Genomic DNA, 22,682 nt, shown 5'->3' on the forward strand with positions numbered 1-22,682 from the left:
CTAGTGCCCTGATTAACATGGGATTTGCATGGAGGCATGCTAAATTGTGCATATAGTTGAACTCACCTTTGCAAGCACATTGGGTGTGTGTGTGTGTGCGCGCGTGGTGTGTCTTATTACATCAGTCTTTCAACCTCAAGCTGAGCTGTGGCAAAGAAAGTTTTTTTTCAAATCCCAAATTAAATAACCCACGCTCCTCCTGGTTTTCCAAAATGTCTGGGTGAGTTTTTATTTTTTTTTGTCTTGTTACAGTCTGATGAGTAATGCCTAGCGTGTGTGTGTCAGTGGCCAGTCCCCCTCCTTCTGCCGTGGAGCAAAACAAGATTACTCATGGCGACAGCTCAGCCCGAGGGAGGGAGGGACGGACCGACGGACAGGAGCTGGGTCCCTAGCGCGCATTTTGCCAAATTTAGAATCGGCAGGAATGACGGAGGGGCAGCGGATTCAATTTTTAGCAAAGCAAACACTTTTGGGCGATGTCTTATTTTGCATCCACATCGGAGGGGAGGGGATTTAAATACAGGGGATGTGCTTTGAACTGGGGGCGAGACCTCTCCCGGACATTCTCTCCCCACCCAGGTTACAGGTGCAGAGCCGGAGGAGGCAGGAAAGGGGGCTGGTACCTGTATATGCAGAGGACACACAGAGCTTAATTTGGTCACAGGCCACAGCTAACCTCTTCAGCCCTCAAAAGTACTTTATGGGGGTTGTTTCAGAAGTTTCTGTGGGGGGGGGGGAGGGAGTTTACCAAATCCCCTCCTCAGAAACCCGAGTCCCCCCCAGATCTTAAAAAAGGGAAGCCTGGAAGAGGATGGGGTGGAAGGAGGGAGGGCCGAGTCCTCTGGCACCACCTGTTTGCTGCACCCGTTCAAGCTCTTGGCTCCCTGGTACGGGGTTGAGTCAGGGCTGAACGATGCATTCCTGTCACGTTTACCTCCAGCTCCCGCGCCCCTCCCCCTCCCCTCCACATCAAGCACTGAGTCACAGGGACTGTGAGCAATGAACGCCTTGGGGGGGGTGCGGGAGGACCAAGGGAGGAAGGCATGGGTTCTGACTGCACTGTAGGAGGCCAAATAAACAAGATTACACGGCCTTCTCTTTTATTCTTGCCAGTTCTCTTGGGTTTTCCCCTCTTTAATACAGCATGCCAGCTCATTCCGAGCCATGACTTATCCCAGTTGGTGACCGAGATGAAAAGTAAAATAAAATTAGATGTGGTCCCTGGTTTACAGTGGTGCATTTTTCTATTTTATTTGGCCCTGGGTGGTGAGCACCTATGAAATGCCCAGCATGGAGAGGGGATGAGCCCCTCTTGTGTGGCCAATAGGCTGCTCTGGCAGTGGCCTGGCACGAGCATGGGTACCTGACAACCCAATATCCTGCTCCCTTCAGAAGGTTCATATTCCACAGAATAAAGTCCTCACAAAAGCAGCCAAAGCATGTACGGAAATGGATTTGGGAATGAGCGCCCTGGCGCGACAAGAGGGTGACCCTGGTTGGGAAGGGCGGACCCTAGCAGCAGAAGACGGTCACCTTGGTTGGCAGTGTCCGCGCATCATGTGGTGACTGACAATGCGGTGACGGTGGTTGGCTGATCTAGGCATGGCCATGCAGTGACCAGAGCCGGTGCAAAGGATTTGGGTGCCCTAAGCGGAACATCTGTCTCACACCTGCCCCCACCCCGATCCAGGCTCTGGCCCTGACCTCATTCACTCAGACCGGCCCCACACACACTAAGGTTCCTTGCCTTATTCACCCACGCATCCTTACACAGGGCTCCCTCCCTCTCTCTCTCACTAACTCCATTGCTCTCTCGTACACACGCAATCCCTCTCACACACACATACAAACATGTATGTGTGTGTGAGAGGCCAGCGAGTCTCTACTCCTCTCGGCGGTACCTGGAATGGGCTCCACTCGTGGCCCCATATGGCTGCTCTTGGCCGCCCCCTAATGACTGGCGCCTTAGGTGGCCGCCTAGTTCGCCTATTGGGACGCACCGGCCCTGGCAGTTGGACGGTTGTTGGCCAACGGTGGTAGGACAATACATTGATGGCGGTAACTGGTTTCCTTCCAGGAACAGGGTAGGAAATTGACAATTAATAACAACATTAGGTAAAGTAATTGCCATCAACAAATACTTTTATATGGTAAGTGACTGGAAATGCTACGTGCAAACTCTCTGAGAGGCAGCTCTTATTTCCAATCCCCCCTCGGTTATAGAATATCTGCCATTTGGTCCGAAAGACTGGAATGGGTTCTTGGAAGCAGTCTCTCTTGCACTTTAATTCCCCTCTTTCAGGAAGCTCAGAGCCAGGATGCCGCTGGAAAGATTGTTTGGCTGCTGGCTCTGCAAAGGGATCCTTTAAAAGTCCATCCCCAGCTTATTTGTTTTCTACCTTTTCGACACTTCAGAGTGGATTACATTAAGGTATTTCCCTGTCCCCAAAGGGCTCCCAGTCTTAAGTTTGTACCCGAGACAATGGGGGGGGGGGGGGGGGGGGGGGGAGGGAAAGCGACTTGTCCAAGGTCACAAGGAGCAGCAGCAGGATTTGAACCCAGGTCTCCCTGGTTTGTAGCCTGCTGCTCTAACCACTCGGCAGCTATTCTGCTCCACTGAGTACCGGTCTTCTCTTCCATTACTAGCTTGCAATGTAATATGTACAGCACGTTCCTGAGAGCGAATTCTCCAGACTGGGTTTTCCTCCATCACAGTTGACAATGAAATGTATCTCCATCCGTGAAGGGCACATCTGGGAGCAAGCCTGTGTATGTAGAACGGAGGGGGGCGTCTCCTAGTGGGTGAGTATGTGTGTGTGTGTGTGACAGGTGTCGCGGGGGGAGAGGGGGGAGCATGTTTGTGGGTGTCACATGGATCTCTGACAGGATTGTCAACTCATTCTTTTTTTTTTTTACTGACAGTTTGCCAGACTTTACTGACAATGGTTTTAGAGACATGCATTTTATTGTTGTCATTTTGTGCACAACTGGATTTTCTATTCTAAGATTCACTCCTTTATGCAGTGAGAGGTATTCCCTCAACCCACAGATTCTTTACTCACAGCAGTGGAGAGACAGGCCCTGTCATTCATGTTTTTATGGACATATTTTTCTTTGATTTTTTTTACTGACTGTCAGTACATTTGCTGACAGTTGGCAGCCCTGATTTCTGAACACCGGACACTTATGAGTTTGATCCCAATACTGCCTCCATCGTGTAACCTCCAGCATTGCTTGTTAGGTTTCCTTTGTTCACATCTGGTTTGCCAAGCCATTTTGGAAAGGGAATCCACCCATGATCCTGTACATCCCCCCTGTATGCCGTCAGTAGTGGAAAAATTTGACACAGATCCTTTTGGCTAAGACTAAGAGCAGAGTCTGAGCTATGAGCTGAAGATGGCCCCCTTTCTTGGCTTTTTGGCTAAAATTTAGAATCTGTACAATATGAGGGATTAATGCCTACCACCCAACCCCCCACCCCATGGCGGGACAGTAATATTATGCCCATAGACAAAGCCAGAAAGTTTAAGCCACCTGTGAAATAGAGTAAAACCAATTTCTTTTAGGACAAACTGATGAAAAAAAACCCACCAATACCAAAAACATTTTTAAAAACCTGTCCAGAATGAAAGCAGTGAACTGCTGGGCCCCAGTTCTAAAGGGTTTGTGTGCTCTGTGGTCAGCACTGATGTTATCTGATCCTTGCATGGGAATCCCAGTTCCCTCCTAGCCCCGCTCCTGCTTAGACACCAAAAGAGTTACAGCACCACCTTTTATTCCTTCTAATTTTGTGGTGGTGCCTCCTGCCACACCACAGGAATGCAAGCTGTACCTTGCTCCGACTCTCTCCACGCTTCCCCCCACCAATATTTCAGGAATGAGAGATATTTTAAACAGTGCTAGGAAAAACCTCCCGGGGCATTAAAGGGGGTGGGGGTGGGGGTGGGGAGAAATGGGTAGACGAAGGAATGGATTTCAGTTAATGAGAGAGAAGATTACATTAATGGTGTTTGATTTCTTTAATGCCTGGGGCTTTCGGGATAAGCACTCACGATGAAAAGCCTCATCTCATTTCTCCTCCATGACAGGGGCTGGGAGAACTCCGAAATCTTAAACTTGATGGAGAGGGACCTTGGGGCGATTGCGTCTGGCAGTCTGAAGCCGGCAATGTGACAAGGCGATAGCTAAAGCCAGAAGAATGCTGGGCTGCATAGAGAGAGGAATAACCAGCAGGAAAAAGGAAGTGATAGTCCCCTTGTACAGGTCCTTGGTGAGGCCTCACCTGGAGTATTGTGTTCAGTTCTGGAGACCGTATCTCAAAGGAGATAGAGACAGGATGGAGGTGGTCCAGAGAAGGTGACAAAAATGGTGGGGGGGTCTCCATCAAATGACTTATGAGGAGAGGTTGCAGGACCTAAATATGTATATCCTGGAGGAGAGGAGGAGCAGGGGAGATGTGATACAGATCTTCAGATACCTGAAAGGTTTTAATGATGCACAATCGACAAACCTTCTCCGTTGGAAAGAAATCAGTAGAATATGAAACTCCAGGGGGGACGACTCAGAACCAGCGACAGGAAATATTTATGTTGCTGTTATTTTTCATGTGGCAATTTGCACTGCATGTTGAACCTTTTCAGGGGCAGAGATGCGGGTGGGTGGGAGAGCTCTGCTATTCAATGTAAGTTGGGACACAGCTGGACAAGGCCTGCAGTTTTGAATTTCCCGCCTGTTTCACAGCCCAGCCCTTGAGTTATTGGGCTAAGTTGTTAGGTAGCTAAAATCTTAGCCAGATACGTCAGGGGTAGTTCTGGGGCGGTCCAGGCTGGAGCTAAGTTATCCTGCTAATTTAGATGGATAACACTGACATATATTCAGCATTATCCGGCTAACTTTACAGCTGCTTCAGAGCAGTCCTAACGTTAGCCGGATAACTTATGTGCCTAACCTTCCGATAGCTGGGTATATCCAGTGGTGCATTCATGCTGCTTAACATCTGGCATAAGTTTGTCTGGGTAACTTAACTGGGACTCCCCCAAGCTAAATATGGATCTCATCATTATTATTACTTACATTTATTATTCGCTTAATGACCAAATCAGTCTGAGGGATGTACAATAAAATCAAACAATAATTAAACTTATAAATAAGGGCACAGACCAATTGTACAGAACAATCCCAGCACAGAAGCAATTATGACAACGAAAGGAACAATCACCTGAAAGCCAGCCACCTTTTCCCATCCCCAGTACTCAGCCCAGCAAACTAATCTGTCCATGGCGGAGGCTCTGCGGGAGCCCTTCTGTTAGCCAGGAGATCTGAGCCTAATCTGCCCAAGTGCCAGAAGCCCCGGGGGGAAGGGTGATTTAAAGATTCAATCGGTGGACTCTAGCATTCCGCCCAGTTGTAATTCTTTGATTTTGGGTATGCGATTCTATAGATTCCCATGTCCTTTTTCCTGTGCAGGGAGGGGGAGACCTCCCACTCTACCCACATCACAACACCCTCCTGCTTTCTCTCTTCATTGTGCCCTTCCTCCCCCTGGTGCCCACCCCCAGTGAAATCATGAAGGGGAATTCACAAGCCCCAGCCAGACAGACCAAGCCTGCATTATTATTCATTTTAAAGTTGTTTACCTGGTTTTTAGTCTCTTTCTTCTGTACTGGGCCTGAGCCAAGCGTCAGACTGCTCAGGGGGAAGGATGCATCATGGTGGGGAAGGGGGGGATCAGATGCTTGGGAGTCCAGGTCTCCTGTGGAGAAGAAAATGCAATTAAGAAAATGGAGAGAGAAGGAAAGAGAGGGAAAAAAAAAAAGGAAGAGGAGAGCGATATAGGCAGATAGATAAGAGGCCGACCGAGGGAGGGAGGGAGGGAGAGAAGGAAGGAATGGGGATGGATAAGGTGAAGATGACACCTTTGAACCACCTCTGTGTGGGGTCGTGCTGCCCAGGCTCTCTCCCGGTGGTCTCTTCTGCATACCGGGATACCGCAAGCCAGACCTCCAGAGAGGGAAGCTGGGTCACTTACTGTGCTTTTGGTTTTGGAACAGAAGCTATGCTGGGAAGCAGATTTGAATAGGTTTTTATCCAGTTACTTAAACTTTAAGTCTTGTTTTTTAAGTGTAGAGATAAGATTAAAAAAAAAAAAGCCGAACGTATGTCTCTTTTTTTTTTTCTCCGTCTCTTGTACATACACACACACACAATTTTTCTCTCTTAATCCGACACATTTGCATGCACAGACACACAACTCATTCTTTCACCCTTGCATAGACACACTGCCTCTTACACACACACACACACACACACCTTGTATGTCTGCCTATAGTCGAGGCACCGGTTGAAGTGACTCTGAGTGTGTTATGCCATGGCAGACTCTTGAGTTGCAACATCCCACCCTAGGCTTACACTTAGCCTGCATTGCTGCTCTAGTTTGGCCCGCATGCCTCTGGAGCAGGCCATCCACTCACACATTCTGGAATATTCCAGAGCGGAACCCTAAGGACAAGAACCATGCCTCGCTTGGCCGCAGACCTGACCCTAACTCAGGGAAATGCTCTGATTCTTCCATCCTTCCTGTGAGGCTGTGATTCAAGCCATCCGGAAGTGTTACTAAGATCCCAGAGAGCTTTCAGAGGTGTCGTCTCCTGGAGGAGCTGAAAGAGGCACCAGGAATAAGGAAGAACCGGGAGGATGTTCAGAGAGCCTGAATCTCTCGGCACCCCATCTTTCCAGCAGGCTCCTCAAATAGGAATTATAAACAGAAGCCATTGGCATCTTCTTCAGGTCTCAGTGAACATGCTCTTGTGAGACAAGGGAAGCAGCCCCAGGCTTTTGACTGGTGGCCATACAGCAGGGCCCTTCTGGATCTATTTGTGCAAGCTGAGGATAGACCAAGCCTTTTCTGCTCCACACAAAAGGTTTTCCGGGTGGCCCAGAGGGCTCAATTCGGAACTCTTAGTGAGGCCAGCATCTTAGTGCTGAGGAGCTGGGAGAGAGAAGACATCTATTGGGTAGGGATTGAAACTGTGTACGTAGACTATTTTTTTTTCTGTTGTAAATACCTCAACAATAAATGTAAAGCACTGGGCCCACCAGGCCAGAGTGTGAAGCACTTTTGTACAGCTTCTCCATGTTCCCTCCCACCACAGCTTCAACCCAACAGTGTCACGCCCGCCATTAAGAGAACCTCATGCCTGAGCTTGTTTCCAAACCTGACTAAGGGCTACAAGTATTTTCATCCACTTGTGAAACCTTATATCCATCACTGAAAAGAACAGGGCAGCTGCCCCTACCGAGTGGCGGATGTGGGCCGGATGATTGCAGTGCTGACCCCAGGCTTTTATCTAATATGACCCCATTTTGGCACATGAATATATTTGCATGACCCCAAGAAAGTGGCCAAAAAAAATAGCGATCGCCACTCTCCCTCGCCCACTTCCTTCCCCCTCCATTCACCCAATGTGAGAAGGCAGCAGCGGGAGTCAGTGCAGGACCTCGGAGTCTGCTAACAGCCCTGCCCCTCTGCGTGAGGAAGGACCATGCAGGGCAAGAGGGAGAGGCCTGGGAATGGGCGGAGGCTCACGGGCCCTGCGCTGACTGTGGCTGCTGGTTGCAGGTCAGCGTGGGGTCCAGAAGAAGGAGAAGCAAAAGTCCATAGGGGATATTTTGTGACTCCCAGGTGGGGTCACGACTCACAATTTGGGGACCTCTATGGCAGCGGTTTTGACTGTGTGGGTTTCTCATGGGCTGAGCTGGGACGCTGTATGGCACAGCTGGATAAGAAACCTCATTGCATGCCTGGAGATAGCCTTCCTTAATTTCCTCGGGATTATCAGAACTGCAGCTCATTTCTGGGGGAAACCAGAAGGGGCTTGGTCTCTCTCTCTCTCTCTCTGAGTTCACCTGGCTGAGCCGGCAAACCGAGGTCTGCTCACTTGCCGTGGGCACCCCAGATTTTGCTGGGCAGCAGGGGATGCCGGGTCGGAAAATGAAGGTTAACGGACCTGGGGGAGGGGGGTGTGTGGAGCAAAGGGCTGTAAATCCACCGTGCATATCGGACACAAGAGACGCACACGGTCGCAGTACAGAGAAACACACCATCCACGCACGGACACACACACACATCGCATCTCTGACTCTTTGCAGGCCTTGAGCCCTGTGGGAGGTCTCTGATACCAGAGGAGCAAGGAGGGGGAAGAAACAACAAGATCAGAGCAATCCATTCATCTTTGGCTTATAAAAACAGATCTTTTTTTTTTTTTCTTCCCTGGGATTAGATTGTACATTGACGACACTAGTCTGGAGCGTGGGTTTCGGTCTCTCTTTTGCCTCTCTCCTTTTCTTTTTCCCACAGAGCCTCTCATGCACGCGCTCAGTATGCGTGTGAGCGTTTATGTGCGGATCTTTGCCTATTTCCCGTACAGAATAAGATTTCTGCAGCAGGTTTATGTCCATGATTACTTTTCACAGAATTTTAGAGCAGCGGGCTGCGTGGAAGGAGGGTTCATCGGAAGCAGGCTAAGAGAGGCTGCTTAAATGTTGTCAGCGTGGATGCATGATTTTAGCGCGGGGTTCTTGTTTGGGACCTTAGGCGTTGAACTTTTGGATGTTATACAGTTCATTGAGGTAATAACTTTCATCTCTAATGCAAACTCTGAGGATTATGGGGAGGACAGTGGCAAAGCCATTTCTAATGCTTTTTTTACCTGTGTAAATAGGCTTTTTTTATTTTGTTGACCTCTTTTTATTAAATGCCTAGTGGTTAGAGCAGAGGGCTACGACCCAGGGGAACCAGGGTTCATATCCTACTGTTGCTCCTTGTGACCTTGGGCAAGTCGCTTTACCCTCAATTGCCTCGGGTACAAACTTAGATTGTGAGCCCTGTGGGGATAGGGAAATACCTGCAGTACCTGAATGTAATCCGCTTTGATGTACACTTTGAAGTGCTGAAAAGCGAAATATAAATAAATAAATAAATAAATAAATAAATAAATAAAATGCAGTATTGGTAGTGGATTCTTTCTGTCCACCATCAGCCACGATAAAATCATATGTCTTGCTCTGTGAAGCAAGGTTTGAAGGTACATATTCCAAATTTTTAAAGATATTTTCTGTTTTGATTTTTTTTTTTATCCAGATCTATTTTTTTCAAATACTTTTCCATATCACAAAGTTGACTTATAGCATTTCTCAGTTGTTTCATTGTAGGGGGTTCTGTCATGAGTCATTTTTGTAAAAAAAAAAAAAAAAAAAAAATTTTTGCCAGTAACATTACTTTGCAATCTCATGATCTAATGGATTTGTCTTTCAAGGAGACTTCTCTCAGTTCATCAAAAAGGACAATCAGTATATCGAATGGTATTAACACCATTACATATAGAATGCAAATTATTTTTTCCCAAAATTTCTTGATAAGAGGACATAACCAAAATTGATCTAGGAATAGAAGGAAAATTCTATGAACACATTGACAAACCTGGGACTATTTTTGGCCAGAGCAGTTAAAAAGAAGGCTAACAGATCGAACATTATGACTTTTTGGAAGCCATCTGGTGAAAGAACTTCTGATTCTTTAGAAATTGAAAGTTACATTTGTTCACTACGTCTTGGATTTGTACTAGGACTCTGTCTGGGGAAATAAAGATGATATTAGAGAATCAACTTAGACCTAGCAAAACTTAGAGATCCCCAGAAAGACTTGCTTTCTGTTCCTATTTTGATGCTCAAAATTCATGCCAGTTACAGCATTGCTGGGTGGAAAGTGTCCTGGAACAGATGGCTACCACATCCAATATCTTTAAAATATTCCTGCCAGATGTAGCCCTATTCTTGTTACAAACTTTTAATGTCACCGGGTGACATGGCTGACACCATTATTTCTTTCATTTATTAAAAAAAGAGAGGGATGCCAGAAATAGCAGCTCTTATCGGCCTGCGTCTCTACTGAACTCCGATTTATTAAAATCCTGGCCAAAGTATTACAGCTCAGATTGGAAACGGTGCTACCTGGTTTAATACACAGCAGACAGGGTTTGTCAAGGACAGGGTTTCTACTTCTAACAATAGACAGCTATTTAATATACTACATTTTCTAAGAGAGAGGGAATTTCTGGTTTGATTATCTTCTTAAGTGCAGAAAAGGCCTTTGATTGGCTGTCTTGGCCTTTCTTATACAAAATGCTGGCACATTTTGGCTTACCAGACAGGTTTATTGCTTGGATTGGTGCCTGGTACGAAAAACTCAGGGCACGTCTTTTAATTAATGGTTCATTCTCCTCTTTTATTACATTGCTCGAGGAACAACGCAGGGGTAGGTCCCTTTCTCCACTACTTTTTGATTTGGCTATTGAGCCACTGGCGGCAGCTATTAGAAGACACCCAGATATCAGGGGGTTTTGGTTTATCTAATAGTTCCACAGGTGTCTGAACTTGTTTTACCGGACCTGTTTTCTGCTTATGGTGCTATCACTGGATGTAAAGTTCATGTTGATAAATCTGAATGGTTTCCCATTGGTGTCAAAGTGACAATTGCTAACTGGTAGTTTTCGCACCGTGCAGGAGGGCATCTTTATTTCAAAGGTCTTTAAATATCTCTTTACAAAGAACTATGGCGTGTTGCTCAACAAGCTTAAACAGGATTTAGGAGCTTGGGCAGATCTAGCCATTTCTTGGATAGGTAGAATCAATAGTTGAAAAATGAATGTCTTGCAGAATCTGTTATAATTATTCTAGCATGTTCCGGCTAAAGTGTTTGCTGATCTATATAGTTTAATCATTAAATATATATGCAATATAGGCAGGCCCGGATTTAAGCATAGGCAGCCTAGGCAACTGCCTAGGGTGCCAAATACTGAAGGCATCAAACATCCAAGCCAAAGAGGGACCTGCTTCTGCTTGCTTCAGGGCCGTGTGCCGGCAGAGCTTCAAAGGGGTGCTGCCATGGCACTCTGCCTATGGGCACCAGAATCTTACATCCAGCCCTGAATGTTAGGTAGGCCAGGATGCAGCTGAGTCAGCTTAAGCAGGGAGGTCTAGCTTTGTCCAATCTATGAGTTTACTACTGGGTGGCGAAACTTGTCTGTTTAAAAGCATGGTTCAGTGATAAGGATACTTTGTGGATCCCCCTGGAAAAGGAGCAAGCAGAGGGGGCTTAGTCTAACAAGGCTTCATTTTATGCCCTCAATCTCTCTTATTAGCTGGAGAGTGTGCCAGCCTAATCCTTTCCTCGCGCACACTCCGCAGATCTAAAGGCAGGGTCTTAGGTGGTGAGCGTGAGGCTTTGTCTCCCACTGCTCCTACTTACGAGAACCCTTGCCTCTCGGGATGCACTTTCTCCCCTGCCTTCAAAAACAGAGGGGCAGGGGTCTCATGTTTGTGATATTGGGTCTCAAACTTTTCAAATGCTCAGTCAGGAAGTCTGTTTAGCTCTCACTCTCAATACTTACAATTATGACGGGCACTAAGGGGCCATTTTGATTTGGCTAAGCCCTTGAGGCCTCTAAATGGAACGGAAGATTTCTTGAGTGATCCAGATGCCTCCACCAAGAGGATAGCGGGTATGTATTGGGGTATACTTGTGGGTAGATCTGGGGAAAAAAACACCGCACTCATTAATGGACATATAAAATCTAGGCCTTGCTCTAGATTTCTAAAACTTGGAAAAGCTATCTGTACATCACGTCTCTATTTGTAGTAGGCATATTGAGCTTATGATTATACTATTTCACTGAACATATCGTATGCCTATGTTTTTACTCTAAACTTTCTCCTGACTTGTCTACCTCTTGTTGGAGAGGTTGTGGGGAGATAGGTATGTGGTGGCATTGCCAAGATGTTTGCCAGTATTGATCTCAAGTTAAACAGGAAATTGCAGATATCTTGGGCATCAATGTTCATGTAATTCCTTTGCTGGGACTACTGGGACACGGGGGGTAGGGGGTGGGGGGAGGGGGGAGGGAGGGGGATCCTTGATTCCTTTAAAATACAGCTCCTTCCAGCAACTAGGTTCACTATTGCCACCTTTTGGAAGTTCAATCCAAGTATAGGTCATTGGCGAGCCCAAGTGTGTGACATTGCGAATGTTGAATGATTGTATTATGACCTAAAAGGTGAAGGTTTCAAATATGTATGAGGTATTTACTGTACATTTTATGGACCCCTCTAAAATATATTTGAATGTATTTGGTTATGGTTGATGTGTTGGCTGCCTGCCAAGTTTCTTGGTTCTTGTCTAATGCCCTTGTTTCTGTTCCTTTTTTTCTCTTCTCTTTATTCTGCATTATGTACTTTCATACAGGATGTATCTTATCATTTCTGAAAAATCTTATAAATAAAAAATTATAAAAAAGATTGGTGACCTAGAATTCCCACTCCATTATGATTCTTCTTACATTTATCAGATTGAGCTATATTCAATCAATGCACTTGTTTTTGCACAACATAAAACCTCATCAAAATTTATACTGCGTTTCATGTAAAACCATATTATTTTTAATTGGTTTTATTTTTAGGAAACATTTTACACAATGGGAGGGGCTTAATTCAAGATCCAATTCCTGTTAACAACCTCAGGCGAAAACGTTTTGGAAGCGGCAACAATTGGCCCCCAAAAAAACTGCTGCGGTGGCCACCTCACCGTGCCTTTAAATTTCTAACGCCTGTGGGAAGACCCGTGGTGGCGAGGAAGAATGACGTTGTCAGGGTTCCCACTCCCTACCAGCAAGAAGATCCCACAGCCCAGAAGAATGACTCTGGTGGGGTTCACAGTATCTGCCAGCAAGAAGAAATGCCTGTGATGGCAGGCAGTAGTCAGCATAAAAGAATTACCCTGACAAGATTTCCACCCCCTGCAAGCAAAAAAAAGATGACCACGTGTGGTGCCTCAAATTGATGTGCTGGTGAGGGTGTGCGTTTGTGAGAGGAAGAGCATGTGTGTGTATGTGCATGTGTGAGAGAGAACAACGTTTTTACTCCCCCTCCTATTACACAGCAATCTCAGGGTGATTAGAAATCAAATGTTCCTAGGTATGGAGAGCGAGAAGTTATTTTTATACTTAGTTTGATTATTGGGTGTTACTTGATGTGTCTGCTGTTTGAAATATTTTATTATTTTGGGGGAAATTTTTGTAAATGTTTCGAGTTTAATTATTGGATATTATTCTATTTGTCAACTGTTTTTTAATTATTATTTTTATTAGTATGCTTTACTGTCATGATTGATGTTTTATATTTATTGATTTTGTTTTATAAGGAATGTTTATTTTTCTGTTATTCCATGTTGCACTGATACAGTGTCTGGTTTGTGGTTTCCAGTTCAGTTTTTGTCTGCATGTTTCTATTTATAATTTATGATCTCTTTATTCTGAATTTGGTGAGGGTCTGTCTATGTTCTGCATATGTGACCGAGATGAGGTATTCTGCAGGCATGTAGTTTCTGTGTAGAGATCTATAGCAACCTAGTTTATTCTGTTGGCTAAGGTGTGTTGGTATTTTAGGGCTGCCTTTTCGTAGGTAAGGTTGTTACTATTTGAGTGCTGGCACTTAGTGCCGTTTTGGCATGGGAGGTTTACTATATTGTAATTCGATTTACTCATGACTTTCTGAGAGCCAAGTCCACACCCAATGTACTTTATAATAGGCCTAATACCATATGGTTAAGATGTCCTTTTTGCAGAGTTTACAGCAATGCATGTAAATATAATATACAAGTGATTTTGAATATCTTTTTCCATGTAAATTCTCCCTTCTGGGTCAGAGAAGTAGTTAATATGGAATTGTAAAGCAAATGCATAATTTTTTATTTTGTTTGGGGAGGGCCAGGGATGGGGCAAGTTGACTCAAGACTGTAAGATTTGCTTTGACACCTAATATCCTTGCACTGACCTTAGAGCATACATCGCACACAGACCCCCACCATTCACTCATTTCCCACAGCTCGGGGGCAGATGCTGGGGAACAGCAGGGGGGCGGGGGGCAAGTGCTAGGGCTCCCAGGAGTCTGGCAAGGTTGTCAGCTTCCTAGGGATTTTATCACTGATGGCTCTGTCTGCCACTTCTCTGAAAGTGCCACCGCTCTAGAGAACACATCCCTTTTCAGTAACAGATAATCAGTACAGGAATGTACATCATTTGATCTAGAAATGCAAGTGTATTCCCTCTCAAGTGGGTATAAACGCTCTCCACGTGTCCATTCAATCCAAACCGAGACACAAAAATGATGTTGCTTCCTACTACTTTACTGGATCTCTGCAAAACTGTAGATGATGATTTGTTCAAAGTTAAAATAGCCTCCCACCAATAATGGTACTTGGTTAGAAGCTGCTAAAAGCCATTTCATTTTGGTGTGTACATTAGGGGCATATAACATTACACACCACTAAAGGGAGCCACCTCCAATAAGAACTTATCCTAATCCGCTCTAAAGGATATCTTTTTATCTATGAGGATTGCTACCCCAGCTTTCCTTCCATCTGATTGTGAAGAAAAAAAAAACCTCTCTAGCTTCTAATATTCTGCTTTAATCAAATGTGTTTCTTGTCGCATAGCAATATGGGCCTTAGCACATTCCCGACGCATTCCACTTAGTACATCGAATTACTGATAAACCTGTCTAGCTAACTTTGAAGGTATATTCAATAGTATAGCTGCACTTTGAATATAGCTGGCTGTCTTACCCCTAGATTTATCAAAATGCTATAAATATAGCAGAACTAGCACCCACAATAAAAAAAAGGGCACGGTTAGGCTAATTACCCTGCTCCCGCATCACATAGGCAGTTTTCAAGGGGGCACTTTGAATCGGGGTGGGTTTCGGAAGGTGGGGGATTTAGGGGGAGGTGTTACAGAGACATTCTGAGGTATTCATAATAAATTTGACATCACTAAAGATTTGTAATCTTTATAATGGATGAAAAGTATAACGAGAGGAAGAGACAACTCCCACTGGAATACTCCATGTGGAATTGGCATACACATTTGCATTGCGTTATTTATCGCGTGTGTTAAGGCCCTAGCGTGAAATAATAAATGACCCCTGAGAGTTAGCCGGATAACTTTATCTGACTAACTTTAGGACAGTCTTTGGCACGACCAGACTTTGTCGGATAAGTTATCCGTCTAACCCTGAAACTTGGAGTTAGCCGGATTGCTTATCCAGCTAATTTAACTCCTTCCTGAAATGCCCCCTGAACACTCTTAATTTATCCGCCTAAATTTTAGCAGAATGATAATATATCCAGCTAAAATGTAGCCGGACAAGTGCCCAAATAGTCATTTAGCTAGATAACATCTGATTTCTCTGGCTAAATGACTCTGAATATTGACCTCAAGACTTTCTTCTCTTTTTTGTTTTCTTTTTCTTTTAAAGAAGAAAAAGAAAAGACATATTAATAGCTTAATCTAAAATTGAATCCCCCAGCCTAGACTCGGGCTTTCCTGAAATAATAAATAGAACATACACATAGCAGTGTACAACTAAAAACACATAACATTAGCATCACTTCCTGCAAAAGTATTCTTATCTCACCCCAAACCTAATTACTCACCCAATATTCCCCAACTTTCCCACAGGCCTCCACTCCTAAAACATCTGCACCCCTTAACCGTATATAAACCTAGAGGAAAGCCCCCAACTATGAGCGCTAGAGACCGTGACCATGTGCAGGGACCCCACTTCCTACTAACTACCCCTCCTTATGCACCCTAGCAACTCTCTGACTTTGGTCACTGCCTTGTCAATTGTTTCACTGCCTTGAAATCATCAGATGTAATCACTCGGAGGTCTTTTTCTGACATCGTCAGTGTCATGGACTGGCAGGCTGGAGTCAGGGCGCACCCCCACAGAGGCAGGACAGAGCTGCAGGACAGGACTGAAACTGGTCTTCTGCCTAACCAACTCCCTCCCCTGCAGGCTCTGGTGGACTGTAGGTCTTGTCTTCTGCGAAACATCAGAGCTCAGGCTGGGAGTTGAGACAGGTATAGTCTGGACAAGGCAAGGCAGGCTGGAAACTGAGGGCAGGCACAGGCTGAGAGCTGGATACAGGTACTGGCTGGGGCTGAATCCAAGGCATAAGACAATGGCAAGGCCTGGGGAATAGACAAGGGACTGAACCGGACTGGGCAGGATAAGGACAGGACTGGTCTAGACAAGTACAGGATTGGACTAGACAGGTAACAGGGAACAGAAAGCCCAACAGAGCATGAGACTAAGTAAAGTAGGCCCATAGGCCATAAGGAGGAAAAGCCCAAGAGAATACAGAGCAAAGCAGAAGCCCTGGATAGGCCACAAAGCAAGGCAGATGGCTCGGAGGCTATGAGCTTGACAAGGCAAAAGGCCCAGAGACCACAAGGCTAGGCAAGGTAGAATAGCAAGGAAAGAGTGTCCAGGTCACTCAATGAAGAGGCACCTAGTATTGAGCAGGCTGGGTTACGTTGAGCTGAGGCATGAGTGTAGTAGGAGCAGTGAGGAAGTAACTGGCAAGGTTTGCTGAGGACTCCTGGAGAAGGGAAGGACGTGCAGCTGGCTGAATCCTGGCACGGGAAGACTATAGAGCTTGCAAAACCGTGACAATCAGTAACTCTTCTCCCACTGCTCCTTTGCATTTCAGCACCCAGAATTCATAACTCTGTATTTCTGAATGCTGAAATTTAGATGCCAAGTAGACGACCGCTCTATCAGGCTGATGTGATAACGGCGGGCGTAAAACGGGCGCTTATGATTGAGTGCCTGCTCTATCACGCACTGATCCACCTCTCCTGGGCGCAAGATTTAGTGTTAAAATGAGCTGCCATAGTAAAAAGGAGGCGCTAGGGGATATTGTACATCCCTAGCGCCTCCTCGGCATCAGGCACCCAGGAGAGGTGGCTGTCCGTGCGGGTTAGGAAACAGACGCTCAATTTCAGCATCCGTTTTCTCCCGCTACCAGCACAATATACACCCACAATATACATGGCCTGGACCGTGTATATTGTTGGTATATATTGGGCACCCAAAAAAAAATTTTTTCACAAATTTTTTTTTTTTTTTAATGATTTCGCTTTCTGTGGTTCCTCCTACTTAGTCTCGCGACAACACTAGGAGAGATCATAGAAAGCAGGAATTTTTTTTTCTTCCAATGAGCTCTTGAATGTGGCAGACCTTATAGCCAGCCCTGGGCTGGTGTAAAATTTCCCACGTTGCAATGGGCACCCTGGCTGTGCTGGAAGTTTTTTGAATCGTGGGGAATAGCTAATAGCGCTCATCACATGTAAAGTACACGAAGATGAGGCTATTCGCTACGCGCTCGATTGAACGCGTGTTTTGGACATGCTAATGCCTGTGTTGCATCGGGCGTTAAGGACGCACGTCCAAAACGTGTGTTAAGCCACGCGCTGGCCCCAGGGCACAGTGTTGCATTGGCATGCGTGAGCTTTCTTACACTGCTGCTCATTCCATCAGCTCCCTTAGGTCTCAGCATCATCTTTAAAACGACCCTGAGCTATGTCCCTAAGTAACCTTGGCCTGATGAGAATTCTGCGACTGGGCTTGGCAGTTTTTTTAATGCATTTAACTTTTCTTTTTGAAAATTACCTCTCCCCCCCCCAAAAAAAAACAAAAACAAAAACAACCCCATACAAACAAAAACCATTGATTCAAGCACTGTGAACAGCTGGTGAAAAAGCTTTCATGCAAGGATAATCTCCCCAGTACCTTCTCTCCACCTACGCGCGGCGCACCTTTTTAAAACCAGGAAATCAAGTCTCTCCAAACAATTTCTGGCGACAATAAAATCCACATTTCCTCGCCCGACTCTAGGAGTCAACTTGTCCACCTGCGCTTGCAGGGGCGTTAAACGCGAGAAAAGCGCCTCCTGCTTGGGCAGCGTGAAGGAGTTAAGCTCGGCACCAGGGGGCGCTGGCAGCCGTCCGCAAGCCTCCGCTTCCGCCTGCGGGCAATCTTCGGCCTCGCCCGGAAGGCAGTGGGAAAGCGGTGACGTCGCCCCCTGAGCCGGAGGAAGACTCCTGAGAGAGTTTTGCGAGCCAGCATGGGGGCGAGTGCAGTTCTGAGTTCTCTTTTGAAGTCTCGCCTTACGGTCTTTGTCTGTCTGTGTGTGTATCCCTTTGATAAGCGCTGCTGTGTTGTGGTTAAACTGGTCACCCCTGCCGCCCAGATATGACCTGGACCCCCGTAGAGCCTCTCCTCCCCCAGCTCCAGTAAATAGTGCAGGTTACTTACTGGGAAGTTATTTCCTTCTGGAGTATATATATATAAATTGCAGCTGTTGTTCTTCCAACCTATTAATTCGCAAATGAAGCATGGAAAAATGCGTTAACAGACCCCCAAAAGAAGAGATGAAACGGGGAAATGCAGGCTGAGGGCAGACAAGGAGGGCATCCAGCCTTTGCCCACTGTGACATGGCACACCACACTTCAGCTTCCCTGCCTCGGAGGAGGCTTGCTGTACCTCTCCCAGGAGCCCTGCAAATCCCTAACCATTTATTTTGGCCTGGCCCCTTTTGCCTATGGCTGGGGAGGTTGCCCCTGTGATTCAGTGGTTCCACCTCAGCCCTACAGCTGAGATTTCGTAGCTCTTTGTTTGTTTGTTTTAATGCAATTATCTTAATGAAGGGGATGCCAGTGTTTGTTTGTTTGCCTCCATGGATTAGAAGGAGGGGAGGCGGGGAGTGCCTTTAAAATCAGTGTGGAAAGCACCCCTTCTCTCCCCCCTCCTCCATCCCACCACGACTCCTAGGAGAGGAAGGTGGGAGAAAGTGAAAGGAAAATTAGGTAGTGAAAGAAAAAGAGAGAGAGAGTCCTTCTTCCTAAAGAGAGCAGTGCAGGCTACTTTGAAATGACAGCTTTCTCCCTGAGGAACCACACTATCCCCCTTGATGCCGACTCATCCGGTGGGAAGGCTTGAACTGAGGCCTTTCTAGACCTCCCCAAAGCATTTTCCGAGCCACCTTTTGAAATCCGCCTGCCTGGTCGGGGGGGGGGGGTCTCCGTAACATGTTGGCTGAAGATCTCTCGAAGGCCTCCTGCCTTGCTATGAATCGTCCTGCGTCATCCCCAGATGTCTGGCCCCCCTACGGCTCAGCTGGTCCTGGGAAAAGTACCTTGCGGTCCCAGAAAATTCGGACGCCTCATCTTTTTCCTCCTCCTCTGCCTCTTCCCTTTCTTTGAAAAGTGAGCTAGGAAATTCCTGTCTGGTTGTTTGGGAGAAATTAGTAAGTGAAACCGCCCACTCGGCTGAGGAGTTCTTGGCCAAAAAAAAAAAGGGAGAGTGATTTTGTACACGCTGCGAATCACTTTTGCTGAGGCTTCGCAGACAGGAAACTGACCAAGAAGCATCAAACATCAGAGATGTTTCAGAAGGGAACGTGGATAGTCAGAGGTAAAGGCTTTTCCCTGTTCTGTGTCAATGGGGGATAAGTTTAATGAATCAGGCCCATACACTCATACGAAGATGAGTCTGGAAGGGACTGCACAGGGCAGGAGCGAGCCATCTCTTGGCCTCTAGGCATCATCCAGCATACCAAAATCTATCCCAGACAGATGTTTGCTCATGCTGCCCCTAAAAACCTCCAGTGACGAAGATTCCACCAGCTTCCTGGGTAACTCTTTCCAGTGGTTGACCACATTTATAGTTAGAAAGTTTTGGCCTGATGCATGGGATGGACTTATAGTTCTGGTTTTGTACATGTCCCAGCATACTGTGAGACAGGAGTTGGGTGCCTTGGAGCCTGTGGTATAGTTAACGCTTCTGGAGAAGTGACACGGGTTCCCTTCCACCTCAGGTTAGAGAACAAGAGTGCTAGGTTACAGTTATGGTTCCAAATAAACTCCATCTGATCTGGCCCAATCTTTTTTTTTTTTTTAGTGCACTGAGGACTTGTAGTTCTTTTCCTGTTGGATGGTTATTAATATTACTATTATTGTAGTTTACCTAGTGCTTGCACTTGCTTATAGCGACTGGGTGGAAGGGAAGAGTTGGTTTCTCTGGGTTCACAGCCTGGCCCTAGAAAACTGGACTTTCTACTCCCAGAATTTACGGGAAGTCAGTGGGGAGAAAGTAGGATTAAATTGGCCGGTCGGGATAGATCTGGCACTCTGAGATTTGGTGAGGGGGAAGGACTATTTCTGGTTATTAACTTCCTTTTTGCAAGGCATTCTGGGACTTGTAGGCTTCGGCACGAGTCATGTCGCTTGCTTTAGGCCTTGCTTTTGACCTGCCCCTTCATTTCCTGATAGTAGAAGACTGCCAGATTGTTTCATTTCTGCGTGTTACCTGGCGATCCTGGGCCAGGGGGAGGGAGAGGAGCACAGCTCTTCATTTCGTTACACAATCCATTTTTCTCTCTGCACATACCCAGGATCTATTCCTACCACACCTTCCTTGAAAGGTGCATTCTACAGCTTGTCTGCAATGAATCGGAGAGATTTATAACTAATAGTTTCCAAGGGAAAACAATAATCCATGCTTAATGCCTTGTAGCTTCTTCCCTAGCCCTCAGAATGTGAGAAGAACAAGGACTATTTTGAAAGGTGTAGGCCTCTCAGGGTCCTTGAAAATAAATACAGCACAGCTCCTGCAGAGCCATAGCCGAGAGATGGCCCTGCTGAGGAGCATAGGAGGGTTGCCAGGCTGTACCCAGTCCATCAGGGACAAGGCCACGCCAGCCCTGGTCAGGGCCATTAGGAAAACTAGGCAATCACCTAGAGTGAAACAATTTGGGGAAACAGCACCAGCACCTTCGCTATGCACATGGAGATTTGCCCCAATTGTGCCCTGAATCTCAAGCAGCAGAGGGCAGCCCCTCCCCTCCCCTCCCAGGCAATGAACAAGAACCAGGAGTGGGGGGTAAGGCTAGAATGGTCAAAATAGAGCAAGAAAAGCTGCTTTTCTCCCTTATCCAACCCTCCCCTCCTATTGTTCTCCCTTCTGCCCCTCCCCTATTGTGTGCAAGGCAGAAGAGGGGAGAGGGTGAGTCTGGAACGGGCAAGAGTTAAGATTTTTTTTGTTAATATTTCTGTTTATAAGCAGTGGTCACATTTTGTATTTCATGAGGATGTTCTGTGAATGTGACCAAAGTGAGCTATTCTGCTAACATGTAGTTTCTGTGTAGGGACCACTGAGAACAGAAGCTGGCTGTGCTGGTGACTGAACGGGATCTGTAAGTACTGCTTTTCTGGAGAATTTTTGTGACTTAAAGCTTGGAAGAGAAGAGAGATTGTGGAGTAAATTGGTTATTTCTGTGCTCTTATGCCTTTAGAATTTCAATACTAACTGGGTCCTGTGGATTTTTTGCCTTTAGAAGTTAAAAACTAGCTTATTCCTGTTTCTTTTGGCCTTTAAAAGTTAAAAAAAAAACCCCAAAACTAACTTATTCTTGTATCCTTTGACATCGCTTCTCAGCCTTTTGGCTAAGATCAAGTGCAGTGTAGTATCTTTTAGAAGTTAAAAAGTAGCTTATTCCTTTGGCCTTTAGTGGTTAAACTAACTTGTCCTTTGGCCTTTAAGGGTTAAAAACTAGCTTATCCTTTGGCTTTTAGAAGTCAAAACTAACTTATTCCTGCATCATGCTGATCATTGACAACTAATATAAAATACACCAAATAAATTTAAGGGACTTTACATTAGATTAAGCATCCTTATGCCCTTAACAACTTAAATAACTAACAACTCAATAATATTAAGATGCAGACAGTGGTCCAGCAGCAAGATGAGAGCTATCCAGTGTTTGCAGCAAGTGTCTCATGTATGTGTTGCATGTGTGCAATCTATGCTAAGATCTCTTGGCTTTCAGAGAATGAGTCCAGTCTCAGGAGGCTAGTGTCAGACCTGGAGCAGCTGAGGTAGAAGGAGAGGTATATAGAGGAGACCTTCAGGGACAGAGTAGAGCTCTCGGGCGCCCCGTGCTGTCTTGGAGAAGCAAGATCACCTGGAAGGAGAGCATTACCTTTGTGTAGCAGGAAATGATCCTGTTGCTAGGACCTGCCCTCCAGGTGATTTATTTATTTATTTATTTAAATAATTTATATACTGGAGGTTCTTGTATAATATACATATCACCCCGGTTTACATAGAACAGTAACAAACGCTACATTTAGCGGTTTACATAGAAGAGGATTAAACAACGAAGTTTTACATTGAGCAAAAGACGTAAACAAGTTTTTACATTGAAACAAACGAAGTAAACAAGTTTTTACTTTGAAACAAATTAATAGCAGTAAGCAAATAGTAAATACTATTAAACCGTTAATAAACATGCAGTTAATAAATCAATAAATAACATGGAGATATGTAAGTCCACATGAGAATATGTATGTAGACTGTATGTAGTCAGCATGAATATGTGAATCTCTAATTGAATAAGGAAGAATAAAATAGATCTGAAAAATATCATTGTGGGAGTGAAAAGACTTTTTTCCTGTTCTTGGTTCTAGGGGAAAGCTAGTTTGAACAACCAAGTCTTAAGTTTCTTTTTAAATGTAGTGTGGCATGGTTCCAGACGCAGGTCTGGAGGGAGCGAGTTCCAAAGTGAAGGGCCCGCTGTCGACAGTGCACGTTTCCTTAGAGCGGATTTCGCCGGTTGTGTGATTAGTCTGTTCTGATAAGCGCTTCTGGTAGGTTTTACGGATGTGTGTAGTTGAATTTGAAATGTTAAGTTGAGAGGCGCGATGTTGTATAAGGCCTTATGTAT

At 45.6% G+C, this 22,682-nt stretch overlaps 2 long non-coding RNA genes across 2 annotated transcripts in view; one reads left to right on the forward strand and one right to left on the reverse strand.

The window, feature by feature from the left end:
* Positions 1-5,458: 5,458 nt before the first annotated feature.
* Positions 5,459-19,183, reverse strand: LOC115073440. The gene is made up of 3 exons (XR_003852013.1): positions 19,095-19,183; positions 11,448-11,588; positions 5,459-5,752 (listed from the first exon to the last, which is right to left on the reverse strand). It is a non-coding gene; the product is annotated as an uncharacterized LOC115073440 (long non-coding RNA).
* A 1,921-nt stretch (positions 19,184-21,104) lies between these two features.
* LOC115073441 overlaps positions 21,105-22,682 on the forward strand; it is a 29,745-nt gene continuing 28,167 nt past the window's right edge. The window contains exon 1 of the long non-coding RNA XR_003852014.1: positions 21,105-21,152. This is a non-coding gene — a long non-coding RNA (uncharacterized LOC115073441). The remainder of the gene's footprint in view (positions 21,153-22,682) is intronic.

This window comes from Rhinatrema bivittatum, chromosome 11, assembly GCF_901001135.1.
Source record: "Rhinatrema bivittatum chromosome 11, aRhiBiv1.1, whole genome shotgun sequence".
NCBI classification, from domain to species: Eukaryota; Metazoa; Chordata; class Amphibia; order Gymnophiona; family Rhinatrematidae; genus Rhinatrema; species Rhinatrema bivittatum.